Source organism: Pteropus vampyrus, unplaced genomic scaffold (assembly GCF_000151845.1).
Source record: "Pteropus vampyrus isolate Shadow unplaced genomic scaffold, Pvam_2.0 Scaffold5, whole genome shotgun sequence".
In the NCBI taxonomy this organism is placed as follows: Eukaryota; Metazoa; Chordata; class Mammalia; order Chiroptera; family Pteropodidae; genus Pteropus; species Pteropus vampyrus.
This window is the reverse complement of record NW_011888786.1, coordinates 11,269,360-11,278,749: the sequence shown is the minus strand read 5'-3', so window position 1 is coordinate 11,278,749 and position 9,390 is coordinate 11,269,360. Positions and strand designations below refer to the sequence as shown.

At 32.5% G+C, this 9,390-nt stretch overlaps 1 pseudogene; it reads right to left on the bottom strand.

Annotated features, from left to right (window-relative positions):
- Positions 1-4,506: 4,506 nt before the first annotated feature.
- LOC111743952 lies at positions 4,507-4,622 on the bottom strand (annotated as a pseudogene).
- Between the last annotated feature and the right edge of the window lie 4,768 nt (positions 4,623-9,390).

The window sequence follows — 9,390 nt, the reverse complement described above, 5'->3', positions numbered from 1 at the left end:
TCATGCAAATAAAAAAGTCACATGTAATGTAAATGGCCTAAACTACCCAATTATAATGCAGAGATTGTCAAATTGGATGCAAAAGCAAGATCCAGCTATAGGCTATTGTACAAGAAACCTGCTTTAAATATAAAGACATAAATAGGTGAAGGGTAAAGGGATGATGAATTATATACCATGCTAACACTAATCAAAAGGAAACTGGAATGCTATATTAATATCAAAAGAAGTAGATTTCAGAACAAACTATAATAAGGGACCAAATGAATATTTTGTAATAATATTAGATAATTTTACCTAAAGGTCATAACATTCCTAATATTTATATAACTAATAATTTTAAAATTAGAGAAAAAATTTCTTTCGAACCTAAAAGAAAACATAGATAAATCCATATAGACAGACATTATAAAAGCTCTGTTTCAATAACTGATAGAATAAGTAGATAAAATTCACCAAGGACATAGAATACCTGAACAACCCTATCAATCAACTTTATTTAATTTGTATTCATAAAATACTCAACCAAGAGCAGAATACACATTCTTTTTAAGCATGTAAACGATGTTTACTAAGATATATCATAATCTGGCCCATAAAACAAACCTCAGATTTAAAAGGAATCAAATACTACAAAGTATGTTCTTTGAACATAATAATATTAAATCAAAATTTAACAACAGAAAGATATCTGGAAAACTCCCAAATACTTGGAAACTAAGTAACATACTTCTATGGGTCATAAAAAAATATATCAAAAAAAATTTGTAAAGTATTCGAACTTAATAAAAGTGAACACAGACCATCAAAATCTGCTAGATGCATCTAAAACAGCTGTCAAGAGAAATTTGTAGCACTAAATGCTGGTTATATAAAAAAAATAAGGTCTCAGTGCTCTCACCTTCTGCTTTAAGAAACCAGAAACAGAAGGGCAAATTCAACTCAAAGTGAAGATAAAATTAGCATAAGGATCAGAGCAAAACTCCATGAAAGAGAAAATTTAAAAAAAAGTAATAGAATCAATAAAACATAATGCAATTTCATTGAGAAAAAAAGAGAAAATAGACATTCTCTCCAGAGACTGGCAAGTGCGGGCAAACCTCAGAGATACTGCACATTCAGTTCCAGGCCACGGCAATAAAGTGAGTATCACAATAAAGCAAGTCGTAATCGTTTTACTGGTGGAGGGTCTTGCCTTCGATTTTTAAAAACCACAATGTTTGTGAAGTGCAATACAGTGAAATACAATGAAACGAGGTATGCCTACAAAAGAAAAAAGAGAAAATAAAAGACTCATATCAGAAATAAAAGAGGGGTCATCTTTTTCAAATATCCACGACATATAGCAAAGGAAAATAAGAAAAATAGCATGAGTGATTTTATTCCAGTAAATTAACCATTTGGATAAAATGGAAAAATGCTTGGAAAGCTATAAGCTGCTAAATTTCACTCAAGAAACTCCCAGGCCCAGAGAGCATCACTGGTGAATTCTACTAGTATGTAAAGAAGAAATAATATCAATGACACAACTACTCTTCAATGAAACTCAATATAAAAAGATAGTATCCAACTAATTCTATGAATCCAGAATCCAGCAATACCCTGATATTAAATGCAGACAAAGACATTACAAAAAAAAAAAAATACAGTCCAATATTCTTCACAAACACAGATATTGTTAACACAGATTTAAGCTAATTGAATCCAACAATGTATAGATTAAAAGGTAATACATCTTGACCAACTTGGGTTTATTTCAGGAATGCAAAGTAAAATTTAAAAAAGAAAAAAAAATCTTAACAAATGCTGATTTAGAGCACCTGCAAAAAACTTCATAGCTAACTTCATACATAAAGGTGAAGTACTGAGCACTCTTCCTCTAAGAACAGAAAGAAGACAAGGATGTTTACTCAAACTGCTTTTATTTAACTTCACCTAAGAAGTTCTAGCTAGGGCATTCAGAGAAGGAAAAAACATCCAGTTTAGAAAGAAAATGTAACTGCTTCCTGGAATGCTTTATCTCTAACTTTATATGAGACTGGTTTTGTTTTCTTTTCCTTTTGACCTCAACTGAAACATCACAGGCTCAAAAGGACTTTTATACCCATATCTGAAATGCTTCCTGGTCTCTTCTCTATCTCATTTGCTTTATTTTCATAGCAGAACTTGCTATTTTGTGGTTGTAAGTAGAATGTAGGCTTCACAGAACATAGGTCAATCTATCCTTTCAGCACTGCATCGAAACTTGAGAAGTTTCTGACACATGGCAGATGGTCAATAGATTGAACCGAACAAAAGAAAACGAAAAAACTTAATAAAATAATTGTTGAAATTAATGCAAATGTGCCAATTTGTCTGAATAAAATATATATTAATTCCACTACTAAAAATAAGTGTTCGATCTTATTGTTTTCTCGTCCCTTTAATTTAGATACAATTTGGTTTATTTTAAAGTTTATATCTATTTCAATAGTTTATATCTATTTCAATAGTTTATATCTATTTCAATAGTTTATACCATTAAATATCACATGGAAGTGAAGAAACTGACCCTTTCTTTTTCAGGGCTATTCCATAAATTTAAATATTAAAGAAAAATAATTTCCCTACTTGAAAATGTCTAATGGACCAAAAATCAATCTATTTGCTCTTCCTCATAATCTCTTTTTTAATAAATTCTATCTTAAGGAATCAACAATTTTATGTAAGCTAATTTAAGAGATCTTTAAGTCAAAGGTTTGATGAACCTATAGTTCATATTGCTAGATACCTTCAACTTAAAGGAGACATATTAAAAATAATCTAATTATATGAGTTCGCCATTATGGCTATAATTTATTTTAAAATGTGATAGGACAGACTTCTACACTAAGATATTAAAATACATAAATTCACTTGAATTTAGGTTAAATGCTATCAGATTGCTGGAGTACTTCTCTGTTTTTTGAACAGTCTGCTCAGCTGTTGTCCACTTTTATTTCACATTAGCACTATTAATACAGATCAGGTAATTTTTCAAACTTCCTTCTTCTTCCAGGTACAATTTTCTTGTAATTAGAAAACAAACTAATCCAATTTGCTATGGTTCTGTGAAAGAGAGATAAATCACCTTTGAGTAAAGTCTTACAAGTTCTCCCAAAATCTAAAATGTGCAAACTCCGAGTTGGAGAGTGCAGCTGTTTAGAAGCTCTTTTCTAAGTATCTGTGACTCTAGGACACAGTTCTGGGCTTTAGAGAAGTCTGAAAGGTTGCTTGTAAATGTGATATGTATGTTATATATTTATATATATTAGACTCATTGTATATGTTATGTATACATATATATGCCAAATTTTCAGCTATAGCATATGTTAAGGGACTTAAAGAATTCTGTTGTAAGTGATAAATTTGATTTATTTGAAATAGGTTTATTTGCATGTATATGCAATGTTGTGTAAAAGCGTCTTTAGCTTTTAGAATAAGTGCTCATGAAATAAAGGGATAAAAAGAGCTTTAAAGTAAAGGTCAGAATATCTGGAATGAGGAACAAATTCAAATATATTCTGGTATTTTAAAAAGTGGCTTCCTTAATGGGCCTATGTCACAATTGATGATAGCACTTGTGTCCTTTTATTTTCCAACCAATTTTTGTTATTGTTTTTATTTGCAATTTTAGTAATAGGATAAACACTTTTGAAAGCCTATTTAAAATTTGGAAGTACCGCCAACACAGTAAGTACTGGCCATAAAAATAAAAATCATATTTTGATAAAAGGATTGTAAGTCAAAATATATAGAACGAAATTTTATGTATGGCTAATATAAAAGGCTGTGTTTTTCAGAGACTGTGTGTTTGTTCTGGGTTTGAATTGGACTTTCAGCTGCAAGAAGTTAGCTGAAGGAAAGGTAAAAGTAGGTCAGACTCCAATTCTTGTCCAAAATATGAATGTATTTTATGTCTGTATTTGACTTTAAAATACAGAATAACTGCTTTTCTAAAGCAAAAAGTGTAGGCACAGGAAATCTTATAAGTGTTTCTAAACAGCAACTATAACTCACTTTATGGGTTATTTACTTCACTATACAGAAATAGTTGACATATAACATTTTTGCAAACTAAGTCTAGGCTCTGATATGCTACTTATCCTAGCAATACACCTTGTCCCACCTACATCCTTATTTTCAGTTAAAGGTGGAGTGTTTAAAAGGAAAGTGGAAAAGAACAGTAAAGACCACATGGTATCTATTCCTTATAAATCCCTTTAGCACTTTATTTCAGCCCTACAGTTGAATAAGCGAATGCCAGAAACTGGAGAAACCATGCTTTAGAAGGCCTTGGTAAGACTGAAGGCACAGGCGGTGTCCAGAATCTAATGGAGCTGTCCTGGAGAAGTCTGTGTACATCTGTGGCCCAAGCAAAACTGCTTCAGAGCCCAGTCAACTGAGTTAGGAAGGATAACATAAATATTTTGGAGGATCCAGAGGTAGCATTTTCTTTTTATTATTATTATTTATTATTATTATTTATGCCTACAGCACCTGGTCTTCCTAGGTGGTCTCCCATCCAAGTACTAACCAGGCCTGACCCTGCTTAGCTTCCGAGATCAGACATCAAGCTTGTTCAGGGTGGTATGGCTGTAGACCATGTACTGTGGCTCCACTGGGGCACGAACCCAGGACCTTCTGCATGTAAAGCAGGTGTGCTAACCACTACACTATGAAACCACGTCCAGAAGTAGTATTTTCAAAGTGAAAATTGTACTGGACAAAGTTAAACAGGTTACCGCAATGGGGGAGACAGACCAGAACACAAGCTGAATTCAACTGAAACAAAGACTGGGAGGATTTTTAAGTGCTGGAGTGGGAGAGAACACGGGCAATATGTCTATGTTTGCTAGCTGACATTACTCAAAGGAAAAGTAAATTTTCTTGTGTTTTTATGGCAGAAGGTAATTTGTATTATAGCTTAGAGTAAGGTGCCCACCAAAGTTAGGTCCCCTTCTTCCACATAAACAGAACGGCAGGGGTGCCATCCTCTTAATGTTTACATTTCAGAGATGGCTTTCAGATCCCTGAGAAAGATATTACTGGGTTGTGTCTTTTTCTTTAAGAAGTGAACAATCTTTAACAGGTTTCTTATTCACTGTGGGATTTCTGTGTGCATTTAACACACTCTTTGAATCTCCAAGAGAGAGATTTAAGATGCAAAGGATCTTAATTTATTTAACCCCAATATCTGTTGCTCTCAAAGATTAATATATTGTAGAATCAGAGTTATGCTACCCAAAGTTAGAAAAACAATGCAGCTCAAATTCATAGGCATCACTCCATAGAGAGAAATTTTTAAAGCTTAAGTGGTGAAGCTGATACAACAAATATCTTGCAAATGGATGAAATGAGCCCAGAACTACCAGTGGTAGGTCCTCTTCTCTCCCTCTGTGTTGAAAAAGCTGGTCTATAGTATAAAAGGAAGAAGTTCATTTCAGAAAGAAAAAAAAAACAAAAACAAGAATCAGTACCAGAAAAAGCTCATTCACAGTCAAGTCTCAATTCACAGATGTAGTTTTCACATTTGGGGTATTCTTGTTTGTTCTGTATGTCGCTGATTCAAATTTCTGCAGCAGGAAAATACTAATTTTTTCTGCCTCCACCGATGATTTAATTTTGCTACTATGTGTTCCTTAAATTTCCATTGTATTGTTTCTATCCCTGAATCTCTTTGAATTCACATTGAAGATTATAGACCATTTTAATCGCTATGATGCTTTCCCTTAAAATATTTCTGAGGAATGTCTACTGTTAGTGTGATAACGTTAGAGTTCAGGAAACATCATTCTGAATGCCACCAAGTTAATTGTACCTTTCACTTATTCTAAGTTGCACGTTTCCCACATTTTAATATATTTGAAATTGGAATACATCTTATAATTTATGGTATAATACAACTGCTTTGGCTTGGTGGCAGTCAAGATATAGTTGTGTCTGTGAATGTATAAACATCAAACCCTCTGCATCCAAATATTCAAATTAGATTCCAATGGTTTAGAAAAAACATACATATAATAATGAAGTTGTTTTTAACACATAGATACCACTTGTGATAAGAAGGTGATGAATCAAACATTTTTAGCAACATGTCAGAGCTGGAGTCAAAGAAGATGAGATCTGCATAAAGGCAAAACTTGCTTACGGACACAGAACTAATGGCTTCAGGCCTTTTATGGATTCTTTTAAGAAACACTGTACCATAGTGGTCTTGGTGGCATTCAGAATGACGTTGTGTTTAAAACCATGAACATAAAGCCCATGAGTTAAAAAGAAAGTCAGAAATCTGTACTTCAAAAGTAAAAGAGTCTTAGGAAAACCTTAACCAATTTAAGTTGCTTATATTGCCATTTTAAGTTAGATACAAGAGTTATGTATGCCAACTGTCTAATTAAGTTGAAAATAGCTCTTTCAGAAAATAAAATGTGATAAAGGAGACTGATAGTGTGGATGGCAAGATCAGATTTTTTTTTTTTATCAGTTGTATAAAAAATAGGATTGGCCATTAAAATGCATTATATAGTAGAGTTAATAAAATATATAAAATCATAATAAAAATGCTGTGACTATTTTTTATAAAGTATGAGCACTGTGCTTAAATAAAATTTTCTAAAAAAGGAGAGCCAGGAGGGGGTACTTTCCTTACCATAAATAAAAATGTATCAGACATCTATATAAAATTATATAATGTGATTCTGGTAATTGTGTAATATATAGACTAGAGAGAGACAAAAAATGAAAATCATAAATAATTTTTATAAAAAAAAGAAAAATACAAAATGGGAAAATGTGTGAAAAGTACATGTCACAAGAAAAAAAACAAATGGCCAACAAACATATAAAATATGTTAACCTAAATATTAATAGAAAAAGTCTAATTAAAACAAAAAAGTGGTTGGAACTTTTCATCAATCATATTCAAAAACATTAAAAAATATGTTTGTGATGTCAAATGTTGACAGCAGTATAGAACATTATGGGCTTCGGTACATTGCTATGAGAGTTGCAATTTTTATAGCCAATTTGGAGCATAGATTTCTATGGCTGCTGTAACAAATATCCACAAACTAGGTGGCTTAAAACAAAATAAATTTATCTCACAGATCTGTGGGCCAGAAGTCAAAAATCAATATTACTGAGCCAAAATTGGCAGAGAAACATACCCTCTGGAGGCTCTAGGAGAGAATCTACCCTCACCTACAAAAGCCCTTGCTCAAATATCACATTAGTAATGAGGCCAACCTATAATATCTTATTTACGTCTGAAATTCCCCTCCCAGCAGAGCACATCTGATTCACTTAACTCTATATTTTTCGCCTTGTCTCCTTAGTTCTTTTCACTTTCTAACAACAATAAATTGACATCTTTGTCGTTTTTATTATTTACCATCTATCCCCCTGACAGAATAGAACTTTCACAAAGGAAAGGATCAATTCTGTTTACCAATACATTTCCCAAACCTTGATACAGAGTGGGCATTTGGTACATGTACAAGTAAATGAATCGTTCAGTGCTACAACCTGAACCATGATGGCATATCAGCACATTTTGTGTCTTATTTTTAAAAATTCTTACTTGTTAATTCACAGTTGTAGATTCTTGCATTTGAACCTTTCTTTGATATAAATCTCCAAATAAATCAAACTATCCAGGAGTAGCACTCAGGAAAAAAAGAAGTATTTTTTTAACTACATAAGTGATTCTGTAGTAAACTCAGATTAATTACTTCTGTTTACTGTAAAAATTCTGAGCTGATTCCTCCTTTAAATTACTATAGTTTACATATCCAGAGTGATATGAGTAAGAAAGGCATATATCTTTTTTATATTTAAAAAATGAGGAATGAGATTGGTTCTCTTCCTTCAAAGAATTCATAGTTCAATGGAGGGAGATGCTTTGAAGAGAAACCTCTCATAATGTCAGAGAGCTTATACTAGATATATATTCTATTGCGATATGGAAAGTGACAGAATACGTTCTATGTAGGGATTTGAGATCAGCCTACACATTGGAAAAGTCACCATGACTGAATCTTAGATTGCTTCTAAGAGAGGACTAAAGATATTCAAGGAAAAGCGAAAATCAGGGGTTTAACAATCACTGAATGGTGAGAAGTTCAATATGACTTAAAGATGGGATGCAGCCAGTAGATAAGTTTTGGCATAGTGAGATGAGAAAGGAAATTTTGGCCAGAATTACCTAATTGTGAAATAAATCTGCTATAAAAGACTATAAACTTTATTTTTTCCTAATAGTTTTAGAAATAATACTAAAGACAGAATTTTGAGTACTTCTTAATTATAAATCCTCTTTTTCTAAGTAAACATATAATTATACCTCTGAACAAAAACAAAATAGATGCTGACAACTGTCAACTGAGCAGCACATTTTCACTTTCTGTTTTCTGTCAACAAAAAATAAGGATAAGTTTGAGTGATGATGTTTCATATAAAATTATATTTCTTTAGAATTGCAGATTCAAATCCAGAAGCAACTATCTCGAACTAAGAAAATAAACCATATCCCACAATAAGTTTCTACTTACTTATTATGCAAATTGTCTATCATATTGTCTAAACATCAATAGACATGCCACACAAGTATCAATAAATGTCAACATGTGAACGTTTGGGACATTTTTCTGCTTATTATAAAAACTTACAGTAGGGAAGAATTACTGAGAAAAGGACATAGTAACTTGAAACGGTATTTCCATTTTAAAATAGATGTTACGGGTTAAAGACCATTTATTTTTAATATTTTCACCTGCAAGTCTAGTACTATTGTCATATTGACAGCACAAGGACTTTTAAAAGTAGCAAAGGGTAATATCAACCTATTCTTTAACTTTTTTAGTCAGCTTAAATGCTCAGTATATTTTAGATCAAATGGTTTTACCTTTTTAAAATTGTTGAGTTGAAGAAGATTTTGTTGAGCTCCTGTAACAAAGTTTTTGGTATAAAAGTGATAGCAGCAGTTGCTGTAAGGTAGCCACTGGGGATAGGAATAGAAACTTACACAACACTAGTCGACTCAACTCAAAAAATGGTTCTGCAAGTTATTAAAAAAATATATTTTAAAAGCAACTCGGGATACAGTTTTATAGGCACAAAATCATGTGCAAGAGAATCAGCTTAATCGAAACCCAGGGGAAGGGGGAGAATAGTGTAAGGTCTGTTGCTAAAGGCACAAACAAGAGTGGCATCACATCTCACCTTGCTGAAAGGCATAGGGAAGAGAAAAATGGATGCTGCACACTGATACGATGGTTTTCATCACAGACATAAACAGATACAGCAAAGTATACAATTGCATTAGTCAGGGCTCTCCAGAGAAATAGAAGCTATAGGAGAAAAAGGAGAGAG